Below are 13827 nucleotides of genomic sequence, written 5' to 3' on the forward strand. Positions count from 1 at the left end.
TCATCAAAGATCAGTATTTTGCCAACTAAAAGCTAATATTTCATACACACGCACATACATTCTAGTCCTTCTAAACACTTGAATCTAAATCTCTTTATTCTTGGAAGATAGAATTTCAATGATTTTAAGTATAAATACAAAGCCTAGATATTTCTAATTCCATTTCTACTAACTTCAAGTAGTAAAAGCCAAAATATCCTGGGATTTTATAGTGCTTAACTGAATCGTTCAACAAGAGAATCTAAAGCCTTAATTATTAAAGTGCCTTATCTAGATCCATGATTTTTGTGATATCAAAACCATATCTATTGTCTGTTCCAACACGTTGTTCTATCATTCTTTGAATCATGTTTCTCTTAATACTCCTTTGGGTGATCATTGCATAAAACCTAATAAAATATATCATTATCTGCTAAATAACTAAAGTAGAAAGGAATATATGCCCTAACAGGCCTTCTAACCACTTAAACACTGTGTTCATCTATCAGTACCATACTCGATTCACATCATCCAAGTGTTCAGATTTTTCTTACTCCTGACCTTGAAAACATAAATATTCCTTAGAAGGGAAAGCATTAGCTGTGAAACTTACCGGACTTCAGGTGAAACACCAATAGTTATAATATTTTAAACTCTAAAATTTCCTAAGTCCGAACTTTCTCATTGCCAAGACTTCTCTGACCATGCAACTTGGAGGCCAAGGGCAAGACACAGGGAGAGGTTGGCTGGCAGCAAAATTCCTCAGATTTTGCACCAAAATCTTTGACTCATGTCTGAATTATCATTGGCTATTAACTCACGGCCAGGGACAAAACTTCTCTGATGTCCCTAACTACACTTGACCTAACAATTACCAGTGAAACTTTCTGATATTTTTTTTAAAAATTATAGGCTAATTATCAATGGTAATAATTCAGGGTAATATTCCACTAAATAATGTCTGTCATACATGACCGAGATCATTATAACAGCCTCTTCACTGGCTTATTTGCCTCTAACTTTTCACTTTCCAAATCTTTCCCCCACATTGCAGTCGACCACAGATGCCACGCCATCACTCAGAATTCTTTGAAGTCATCTTACTGCCTACAGGATGAAGACCAAACACCCACAGATGTCTTTGAATGCTGACACAATCTGACCCCAACTTAGCTTTAAGGGTCTCCAACCCTACCCTGTGGCTTGGTTGACATGTGCTCTCTTGAGGTCTTCTTGGCATTTTCTGAAGAATCCTTGTACTCTGCCTAACTGAAGACTCTCAGGCAAGAGAGTGACTGCTCTTCAAGGCTTATTTTTGAGGCTTTTATCATTGGCCTTCTTTTGCTACCACAAAAGAATGATGTCCTTTAACTCAAGAACCGGCAGGCCACTTTAAAGATTCTGAATATAATTCCAGCAAAACTCCTGGAACTTTAAGTTTGTACTTACATCATAAAGCCAGATCATAAGTTACAAAACAAAACAAAACAAAAAAGCAAAAACAAAACCCCCAAAACAACACATTAAAAAAAATCTTGATTTTTTTTAAAAAAGAGCAGTTTTTACAGATTTGAAAATATGGTGACCTAATCTCATCTGCTGCCTGGTCACTACCTGAAGCAAGAACAGGACTAGACTAGAAAATTGAACTCAATATTTATATATATGACAACCATAAAATCAAAGAATGTTACCTATCTCCCCGGGTAACATTCGTCGAGTCATAAAACTGACTCACTGACTGCATTGAACTTACGCTGTTGAGTAACATGCATGGAAGGAAACCAGAATTACAACCACACATAAAAATGGACACATTAGAGGTGGGTTTTGGAAGGAGTAAGAAAGAAATAGAAGGCAGTTAGAAGGGGAACACTTAAAATTAGGTGTGAATGGTTTACACTATTGATTAAAGTATTTTTGAAATCTATAAAGGAACACTTTGCACAAACTATCTTTCAGAAACCTGAGGAAAGACTATTTGGTTCAGTTCGAAGGTCAGAAACCTCTGTCCCAACAGGTAAAGAAAGTAGTTCCATCTCCATTTTTAAAAGAACAAAGTACCTCCAAGTTCAGAGTCTAAAATTGTGTGAATGATCAACTCTAGTCAATTTTTTTTTTAAGAAGAAGCAAGCTATGTTTGGAAAAATGCAGTATCTAAATTAATATTAAAATTACAATATCTTTTCATTATATTTATTTTATTACATATCTCATATCTTCTATCAAATTGTAAACTCCTTAAGGGATCTTTGTATCGTATAATACAAAATTTAATACTATATCCCTGGTACAAAGTAGGCTAACAATGCATATTTTGAGTTGGACTATATTCATTCAAGAAGTCTTTTAGATCTTCTCAAACTTTCTGATTCTCTGTCATCTTGCATTTCCCCCTTTCAACTAAAGAATATGTTTCAGAGGTGAGCTACCAATGGTTGTATGGATGTCTTCTCAGTCATGCTACAGGGAACCTATTTGTGATAGCTCTGCCACATCCATTGGACAACAAGCAAATCAAGGACAAGAACTCTAACTATTTTGTTTTTAATTTCCCACGGAGGATGTTTACCACACACTCTTCTGACTCATAGATTTAATTTACACAAGTCACCACCAGGACTGGCCTTGAAATAAGCAGAAGCTGATGGGTTAATAAAAAGAAGTATCAGGGGAGAATAGTGGCAAAAGCTTCCTGCCCCAAATCTATTTTAAAGACTTGCTACATGGTTGTAAAGAATAGTAAAATGAGAGCTTGCCTGTTACCTAATTCGGGCTGAAACCCTAGAGTTAAGAAATCTAAGTACTCCTACATTTAGAATAGCATCCTGGGCCCTCACAGGCATTCACAGATGCAGGAAGCTGGTTTGGTGACTCCTAGGCATCACCCACCCCAGGAAAAGCCTGTACCTTCAGAGTTTGATGAAGCAAGGCAATAGATGATTGCTGTGGTAAGATGTGACCTCAGAGAAGACTTGGGTTGTCCTGGATGCTGCCTGAGAGGAACATCCACAGGACAAAGTGAACTCAACAAATAACTTTGTGCAAGTGGACTTCCCTAAGTCAGGTGCCAAGTCCTAGGCAGCTGGCAGAGGATGCAGTACCTATGCTGGAAAAACTCAGCAAGAAGTCTTGGGAAACGGGCCAAAGTGTGTACATGTACGCATGTGTGCGTGAATCTCCAAAAAGATCCACAAAGACTCATGAAGGAAGGAAAGAATGGTCTTAAATTTTTCATTTAAATTCAATATAATGTAATATTAGTTTCAGGGGTAGAATTTAGTGATTCATCAGTTGCCTATCACACCCAGTGCTCATTATATCAAGTGCCCTCCTTAATGCCCATCACACACTTACCCCATCCCCCAACCCACCTCCCCTCCAGCAACCCTCAGTTTGTTCCTTAGAGTTAAGTGTCTCTTACGGTTTGCCTCCCTCTCTGTTTTTATCTTATTTTGTGTGAATGAAATTCAATGAAACTCAAAGGGTACCAATGCTAGTTTACCAACTGTGCCAGTCAAGGGAGACACTTTCAGTCTCTGACCTCTCTCCCCATTTTCAAATCCTGGAGGAACCAAAGGCACGAAAGGGTGTTGGGAACAAAGTGTGAAAAGGTGAACTGAAACATAGTTCAAAGTTGAACTGTGTTTAGCCTGCGCTGAGGAAGTAGGGAGGTAAAAAAAAAAAAAAAAAAAAAATCTTAATTTGCATGAGAGTTTGAGTATTTAATATTAGAATGTTGTTTTGTTTTATGCATTATTGTGCAAAGAAAAACAGTTATTTCCAATCAGACTGGTTCCTGACCACATGGGGATTGTGTGCTTCTCCAGGCCTGTTTATAAGGGTTAACAGTGTACAAAGAGATTGGGCAACACAGGGTTCTACATGGTCTTTTTTTTTTTACTGTACAGTTCTTATTAACTTTTCCACTTGTTAAAACTGTGGGAAGATATTCTGGTGAATGTGTATAGATTCCATATTTTACCTTTAGCCTCAGGCACCCATATGGCTCCGCAAGGGACTGTAGATCAGTAACCTCTCCAGTCAAGGGACATCATATGATGTAGGTATTCTGTATTCCATAGGAATTGGAATTTCTAGTTTTCTCCTTAAGTTAATGCTACACATGGGCATTTACTTCTGGGGTCTCCTAGGCAGGACCCATGACATCATCCATCACCCTGAGAGAATGGCATCCAGGACATCGAATTCTGATGAAAGGAAAGTATCCAGAATCACTAAAGAGATCAAGCCTAATCAGCAGGACTGTAGACACCCTCGACAACCTGGAGCAGCACAGTGTATTAAATTCCTAGAAAGGGAAAAGCAGAGGTAACTCTAGAAATGGAGGGAGAAAGATGAAGTGTGGAAAATAATTTTGCCTAGGTCACAGTTTAGCTTATGGTCTTCCATGCTAATTCCTTCTACAGCAAAGGTAGATTTTCATTTGTCTATTTGATTGTTAATAAATTGACAATTCCCACACAGACATTTCTAACAACATTTCAAATTTTGATCTTATTTTTTTTGGCATTTTCTTTGTGGAGGCTGGGATGCATTTCATAGAAAGAAATTAAGAATATGTTGGTTTCTTATTTGTTTTCCAGATTGGAAAAAGCCCAAACTCTTATAATATAAAAGGATCTTTTTAAAAACCACCACTCAGATATAAATTACATCTGCTGGATCAGCATCCTGTTGCTATGTAGTTGATAAACAGAAGCTGACTTCACCACACATGGTGGTATCTCTTCAGATGCTAGTTCTGTACCTCCAAAGCAATGTAGTATGTATGAATGTTAATATGATTTCTTTTGGATCTGTTGAGTCAGCTTTTTAAAATCTCCTCTCTGGTGAAACTACATGGTGAAGCATAGGATTATTTGGTCCACCTTCTTTCCAAACTGAAGGGTGCCTGAGCATGGTGACAAAAAGAACTTTAATGTAATTCATGTCATAAATGACAATATATATACTACTTCAAGACAACCATCCTCTTCTGCAGCAACTCAGCACTGACATCTAAGTTTTCAGCTTTACCATATGGAACAGATCTCTTCTCCAGCAAATGTCAAATCCATATTAATTAGGTCAGTGCTGTTCATTTCTTCTCCCAACCCATACTGACCTCTTGCTGGGTAGATTGAGAACTAGCTCTAATTTTAGCTGTCCAGGAAAACTTCTTTCACCTTCTTTTACCTTCTTTTATGCTCCTCTGACCTGTTTATTATTCCAAAACTTCATAGCAGAAATGCTCTTGCAGCTTCAGGGATCTCACAAATTTTTTTCTTAAAAGGGCCAGATAATAAATATTTTAGTCTTTATGGGTAATTTAGCCTCTGTGGCAACTACTCAACTTGGTCATTGTGGTGCAAAAGTAGCCATAGACAATATAAAATGAATGAGTGTGGCTGTGTTTCAATAAAACTTTGTTTGTGAAAATAGGCAGACAAGGTGGATTTGGCCGCTGGGCTGTAGTGTGCTGTTCCCTGCTTTAGTTTATGGCTCTAAACTTGGCTAAAATGAAGAGGCTCACAGAAGAAATTTCTTTAACTATGAACCAGTTTTATTTTCTTTACCAAGAACTGATTTTAACAAGGAGAGGGCCACCCAGAAGGTACTGGGCACTGACGAAAGAATTTTTTATCTTTTTAAAAAAGCCCTATACTTTGCCTGCTATAAATTGTCCACAAGTGAATTTTTAGTTGTCATTTCTTAGTATGATACCTTCTAATTGAAGTTGTTTTCCAGATGAAAACAATACACCAGAGGCAGAAAAAATCATAAGGACTCATTCCATTGAAAATTGAGATGCGTTGCAATTGACAAAATGGCTAATAAAATAGTAAATGGTACTAACACATGGTGTCTAGAGTTTGGGGAGTGATAGTCCCTTCAGTTAGATATTTATATCTATTGAGGCTTTAATTCAGTTCTGGATGTCAAGAGTTTGAGTATCACTGACAAACTAAAACAGGTTTGGAAGAGAGAAAATCTGAGTAACTTGCAACATTGTTGTGTGAGGAACAAAGAAAATTAGGTTGTTCAGTCAAAAAAAGAGAAGACTCAGGAAAAACAATAATTTTCTTCATATATTTGAAGGGCTGCATTTAGAATAGGGAGTATGTTTTCAGAAGTAAAAACCAAAAAGATAAATTTTCAAGAAAATCACAGCTAAATTTTTTAAAAGAATTTTCTAAGAAAATTAAGGATGGAAAGGACTATGTTAAAAGTGGTGACCTTTCTTCCTTCCTTCCTTCCTTCCTTCCTTTCTTTTTCTTTCTCTTTCTTTCTTTCTTTTCTTTTTTCTTTCTTTCTTTCTTTCTTTCTTTCTTTCTTTCTTTCTTTCTTTCTTTCTTTCTTTCTTTCTTTCTTTCGTTCTTTCTTTCTTTCTTTTTCTTTCTTTCCTTCCTTCCTTCCTTCCTTCCTTCCTTCCTTCCTTCCTTTCTTTCTTTCTTTCTTTCTTTCTTTCTTTCTTTCTTTCTTTCTTTCTTTCTTTCTTTCTTTCTTTTTCTTTCTTTCTCTTTTTTTTTTTTTTTAGGGATGTTTAACCTTCGTATGGTGGGCATGTAGTTCAGGGAATTCAAGAATCAGATGGGTCATTTGATTAAGTCAGTGATCTCTGAACATGAATTTCATGGACCAGGAATAAATATATATATACATATATATTTAAATGGAAACTGGAAAAAAAATGCTCACTGACTTTTTGTAATGCCAAGTAAAGACCTTCAAACCAAAACCAATGACCAGTATCATTTCATAAAATAAATTATATTTTAAATAAAAACATAAGAACATGTAATATTAAAATTAAAGGCAATCTGCAAAAATAAACAAAAATTGTAAAAGGCATAGATCCTAACTTAATTGGACAAAATTTAGCTAGCTAAATCAAGACATGACATGAGTTTTATTTTTCTCATTTTGATACAAAATACAAAACCCCTGTTATGGATTAGCATGAGTCCCTTGATCATCATTTGGGAATTACTGAAGCTTTAAAGTCCCTTCCAATTTTAGACTGAATCTTTGAGTGAACAATACCAAAGTATGAATTTGATTCTTCTTCCACGTACATAACAGAGGTAAAAGCTATCTTCAAAATGTTCTGCATATGAATTTATTACTCTAAATGACTTCATTTACATACAAGTGGCAAAATCCTATACCATGAGCAAAGCATAGCATTTACAGTGTGTTTTGCCATCCTTGTGGTAATGAAACTAAAATACAAAACATCATAATTTGATAAATAATAGTTATATACTAGTTTTTATGGGTTAAATTATGCCCCTGGCACCCTTCCCCCTATCAAAAAAGGGCTAGCAAATAATACATTAACTTTGATAATTTTAGAAGCAAAAAGAAAAATCCAATGACAATATGAAATGAACAGTGGACTTATCCAGGAAATTTTCTAATAAAATTTAGTCTTTCAAGATAACTTAACCAGGGGTGCCTGAGTGGCTCAGTTGGTTAAGCGTCCAACTCTTGATTTTGGCTCAGGTCATGATCTCAGGGTTGTGAGATCGAGCCCCCGCATCAGACTCCACACTGGGTGTGGAGCCTGCTTAAGATTCTTCCTATCTGTCTGCCCTTTCCCCCTTCTCTCACTCCCTCTCAAAAAAATAATAATAATAATAATTAAATTATTATTTTATAATAAAAATATAAAAAATAACTTAACCAAATTATATTCTCAGCTAAAATTCTAAGAGAAGTTAAAAATAATGTTCAAAAGATCCAGCCTCTCATAAAACTCCGCCTCAAGTGATTTTGTCCCTTTAATTTTCCTTCAATGGACATACATTGTATGACTCTTTGTACAAATTATTTTGAGAAATATTTTTGTGAATTCAATACATAGCTGGATTTTGTTTTCCTAATGATCAAACATGTGTGCATGCACACACACTCACACTAGCCCTGGTAAGAGTGAGGCATAGTCACTAGTAAGGGGGCAAACACTATACCAGCTTCTACTCACAGCTATGTCAATGCACATAAATTCTAATTTGTAACACCCCTGCAGTTCCATTGTATGGCTCCATTAGTCTATGCATGAATTATTCAGACAAGATACATCATAATGGCATCAGAACCATTCAGGATATCAATTCATACTATTATAAAAAGGTAATCTTCAACTGTCCAACACAACATGTGTTAATTAGATCTCCAAGAAACTTTGCTAGTCAATCACCTTCTTACAGCCCAGCTCTGGCCTCACCTCCTCCAATAAGCCTTTCAATCACTCACTCCATCCTACATCCATACCTTTCATTTTTGTACTATCCATGGAATACCTGACACAATTTAATAGTTTAGACTACATTTCTTTGTGTTGTTCTTTTCATTGCTTTGCAGATTTAACTCTTGTGTCCCTGAATGGATTATTTGATTCTTGAAGGATGAACCCACAATATACGGTTCTTTCGTAACTTCTGCAATACTTAACAATTGACCTGTTAAACTGCCATGCAAACAGACACAATTCACAAATTTTTAGATGCTGGGCCACTTGGTTTAGCGGATTTCAAGTTTTTGGGTAATCACACAAGTTTTGGTGGTTTATTATTTTGTTTATGAATGGTTTTGTCTTTTTTTGTGACTCTTAATTCTTTGAAGAAATAAACTGTGTTTTGTGTGATATTATTAAAAGCAGGATTGTTGTGAAGTTAAGAGAAATATATGTAAGTTGTCAGGACATGGTAAGTGACTCACAAACAATGTATCATCACCATTATTATTTTTCCATTCTCTAATACTTCGGGGCATGTAACAGTGGGCAATTATTAAAGTACTTATAATGGAAAAGTAATTTATAAGAGAGACTCACATAGCTCAGTCCCATGCATTCAATTGGTACTTAATAATTCACAATTCAACTCTTTATAACATACATACAGAAACATGCAAGTATTTTCAATGCACAGCCCAAAGGAATGTTCACCAAGTGAACACACCTGTGGAACCAGCAACCAGTTTAGGCAACAGGACATTATCAGCATCCCCAAAGCCCCTCTTGTGCATCCTCCAAGTCCATACCCACCCCCAACCAAGTATAACCTGTATCCTGCCTTCTTACAGCATTGATTAATTTTGCTTTTTTTAAACTTTATATGAATGGAGTTATACAATAAGTACTCTTTCATGGCTGGCTTTTTTCATTCAGCTTGGTGTTTATGAGATCAATGCATACCACTGCAAATAGCTGTGGGGTTTGTTTTTTCATTTATAATACTATTTATTATTCCACTCTATAAATATACTACAATTTACTTATTCATTCTATAGTATGTGGGTTGTTATAAATAGTATTGTTTTGAATATATTATGTCTTTAGGAACTTATATACACATTTCTACTGAGTATAAACGTGGGGAAATTGCTTGAATTATTATAGTCCTGTTTACTAGATAATGTGATTTACTAGGTTTAGTTTTAGAAGAAATTGCCAAACAGGTTTTCAATTTGCTTTTGCCAATTTACACTTCTACCAGCAGTGAATAAGAATTGGAATTTGTCCACATTGTCACCAATTCTTAACATTACCTGTTTGTATGTTTAATTTTAGCCATCCTAGAGTATGCGTAATGGTATCACAAGGTAATTTATGTTTCCATGGTGACTAATAAATAAAATTGAGAACATTTCACATCTATTGGCCATTCAGTAATCCTCTTTTGTGAGTGGCTAGTCAAATATCTTGCTTATTTTTCTAGTGGTTGTATCTCTTTCTTAAAGATTTATAGATATTCTTTATATGTAATGTAATCACCGATTTACTTAAATTTACATCTACTATCCTGCTATTTGTTTTCTATTTGACCTACTTGTTTCATGTTTATTTTCTCTTCTTCCCTTGTCTTCTTTTAGGTTAATAAAAAAATACTATTTATCCTACTCCATTAATTTCTTAGTTATGCATTCTTTTATTATCCTTTGTGATGTTAAGAGATTACAATATACATTCTTGACCTAGGACGGACTACTACAAATTACTGTTCTTATCTCTTCCCCAATAATGCTAGAACTCTGCAATACTTTAATTTATCTCCCTCTTTTGCATTTTAAGTTTACCTCTGGGACATTTTCTTAAAGAACTTCCTTTAGTATTTGTTGTAGTCAAAGTTTGCTGGTGACAAAATCTATCAGCTTCCATTTTCCTGAGAAAACATTTCACTAATGATCAGATTATCTTTTTAACTTAATTTTCACTACTTTATTTTCACTTATTGGTAGTGTGTTCTCTTTTATCTTTTTTGCACTATTGCTAGATATTTGAGACCTTCTTCTTCTGGCACTTTCGATTTTCTACCAGCTTTCATCATTTATGTTGAAGAGGTCAATTGTGACCTTATTATTTAGTGTCATTTTTCTCTGGATACTTTTAAGATTTTTCTCTTTGTTTTTGGTTGTCAGCCATCTAATTATAATATTCCTAAATCTTGTTTTCTTTGTATTATTTTGCCTGGAATTCACTGACTTCTTGAATTTGTTGGTCATTATCCCTTACCAGTTTTAGAAAATTCTCCCCCATTAGCTCTTCAAGTGCATCTTCAATCTCATTCTTTCTCCCCTTAAGGAAGTTCAGTTACATGTATGCTAGAGCTTTGGATATTGTTCTACGTATTTCTTGTGCTCTTTTCTGTATTCTCAATCATTTTCTTTCTCAGTTTGGCTTTGCCCAGGAACTCGGTTTTTTGCTTATACCCCAAGTTTGCAAATATAACCAGGGTAAAACTACAAAATGTCAGCCCACTACTCTATGGTTCTCCCCTTTCCATATTCTTAATTGCCCTGTTCTCCACTGCTTCAATAGCTGTCTACTACTGTTAAACATATGATCCTTTAATTAATCTATCTTTTCTAGCTGTTCCCAATGGGAGCTTTGGTATGGCAAGAACTATTCTGTCTTACTCTCATATGAAAGTCCATATAATGATGTTTTGATTGGATTATAAGATCTCTTTATTAAAATGTACAATTTTACTTGAAAATTTGGCAGATAACACCAGCCTGTATGAAAATAAAATGTTGATGTAAAATGTACAGTGACAGCAAAGTATTTTCTTTTTTTAACCAAAAATAATTTGTTTCAAAATTGAAGGAATATTAAAAATGAGTATGATGAAGCCAATATCTCAATTTTTTAATTCTATCTTTATTACCCACTTATACAATACTACCAAAAGCATTTGTTAGAAGTAAATGATTATTTGGTGGGAAGACTACCCTCTGAATATATGTCAGCAATACAGCTTTTCTGGGTATTTACTCAGGTATAAGATGTGGTGAACCAGACATCCTTAAGTAATAATTGAATGGATACAGAGACATTTTTCAGAATGGGATATATAATCAGAAGTCTCAATGAAAGACGATTAATTTATTATCTTTAAAAAACACATTAGCTACGGCTCAATATAATTCATGTGCTTATGGAGCTTTGCTTCCTAATTTTTTCCAATATTTTTAAGGCCCTTGTTAAATTTTATATTATGATATTAAACTAAATTTGAATAGATTACATATAACTTCAATGGCAAAAATTCTGAGATCCAAATCATGTGGTAAGAAATCTAGTTAATGACATGATAGTGGTATCTGGTAGTTGATTCAAATTTACTAGAATACCATGTCAGTCCTGATAAATAAACAAGCAAAATGTTACATATTTATTTTCCTAAAAATCTTAGGCAGACTATGAAGGGTACACCTGGACATTTAAGATTTAGTGAATAATTCAAATGTAATTGCTGAAGCCCATGGATCCTTAGCTAGATCCAAAGTTTAATTAGTGATCAACTTTTTCTTGGACTGCATGATCCAATAAACTCCTCTTTTCACACAACTGAATTTGCTTTGAGTTTCTGTCACATAAAACAAGCAAGCAAAACCAGAGATGATACAAGAAAAATCAAGATCAAATAACCAAGGAGGAAAAAGAGACTAAATATATATATCGGAACCTAGAGACTAATTACAAATAATCAGGAAAAAGCTGTGATAACTTCCAGAATCCAGAAGGCCTTGGATCACAAATAGATGAACTGGGTTTGCCTGTGATTGAAAGAGAGGGTGGGACCTGCTGAGGTATGGATTCAGGGACTGCTGACCTCCAACCTTCCTTCCTTCAAAGGACCTTTCCCCTCCCAGAACTCAGAATCCCCTCCGACCCTGACAAGAATTTATTCAGAGGGCATTGTGTCTAGCTATTAATTCAGTTTTGGTTAGCATTTGCTGCATCTGGTAATCTTCCTAACCTTAGCTTGATTGCTGGCAGAAAATTCTAGAAGGGTAGGGAAAAGGAATGGGAATAGACATGGTGAGAATCAACATTTTGCTGAAAACATTTTGGCACTCTTAAAGACCACAAAATCATTGGTTCTACTGTTTTCATTTTCTCTCTCAAAATCTTATCTTGTGACTTACATAGATAGAAGATGCAAAGCAAGAAACACAAAGATTCTAAAGAGAAAAACATTTTCATTGATCTATTAAGATTATTCTAACTCAAGCTTAAAAAAATAAAAAAGAACTTTCTAGAAAATTAATTTATTTAATGTCCCCAAATGAGTTTGTTCTGGAATTGGCAATGAAAATGTAGTCTTGGAAGTCCCACATCAAAATGGACCTTTAAAAATGATTTTCCCGTAAAATGGTCAGCAAATATTTGACTTTTTTAATTGCATTAAGATATTTATATTAAGCCATTATTTCCTCATGCTGTAGCTTCTCCAAAAGCACACAGAGTAAACAGAGGAGGAGATATATTATAGTGTAAAGATTACTGTGTTCTACTTTGATCTGCCAGGGATTAGATCTCTGGCCTCGGACAAGTTATTTAATCTCTCCAAGTCTTAGTATCCTCTTCTGAATAATGCAGAATTTGATACCTGTTCCAAAGTTATTTTAAAGATTATTTGAGTTAACAAGTCTAAGGTGTTAATACAAGACTACAGGTAACATATGTTCAATTACACTGTTCCCCTCCCTTTTTCTAAAAACACACTGAGATAGCTTTGTGGCATGACATAGATCCAAGAAAACCCCCATTAAAAATGTGTTTTATTGCTCTTTAGGTATAAAATTCATATATTTGTAAACTTTTGACATACTATCTAGCAACACAACAACTATGAGGAAGAGAAGAGAAGACTTGGGAAATAAGACAGTTTTCAAAAATAATCCAGCAACAAACTGAGGGCTGCTGGAGTGGTGGGGGGTGGGAGGGATGGGGTGGCTGGGTGATAGACACTGGGGAGGGTATGTGCTATGGTGAGCGCTGTGGATTGTGTAGGACTGTTGAATCACAGACCTGTACCTCTGAAACAAATAATACATTATATGTTTAAAAAAAGAAGAAGAAGAAGAAGAAGATAGTAGGAAGGGAAAAATGAAGGGGGCGAATCGGAGGAGGAGACAAACCATGAGAGACTATGGACCCTAAGAAACAAATTAAGGGTTCTAGAGAGGAGGGGGGTGGGGGGATGGGTTAGCCTGGTGATGGGTATTAAAGAGGGCATGTACTGCATGGAGCACTGGGTGTTATACGCAAACAATGAATCATGGAACACTACATCAAAAACTAATGATGTAATGTATGGTGATTAACATAATAAAAAAATAATAATCCACCCATCAGGAGGTCTATAGGTCCTACATAAATGCCATGTGCCATTCATATCTATGACTTTCTAAATTATAACACTAATAGTTAAATGTGTATTGTGTGTCAAGCACTATGCCACATCCTTTAGTTATATTAGCTCATTTAATACTTAATGCTATGAAGAAGGTACTGTTAACTAGTCACATATTACAAATGAAGAAACTGAG

The sequence above is a fragment of the Eumetopias jubatus genome, unplaced genomic scaffold, assembly GCF_037043125.1.
Source record: "Eumetopias jubatus isolate StellerSeaLion01/CBP00866 unplaced genomic scaffold, mEumJub1_p1.0 scaffold_7, whole genome shotgun sequence".
In the NCBI taxonomy this organism is placed as follows: domain Eukaryota; kingdom Metazoa; phylum Chordata; class Mammalia; order Carnivora; family Otariidae; genus Eumetopias; species Eumetopias jubatus.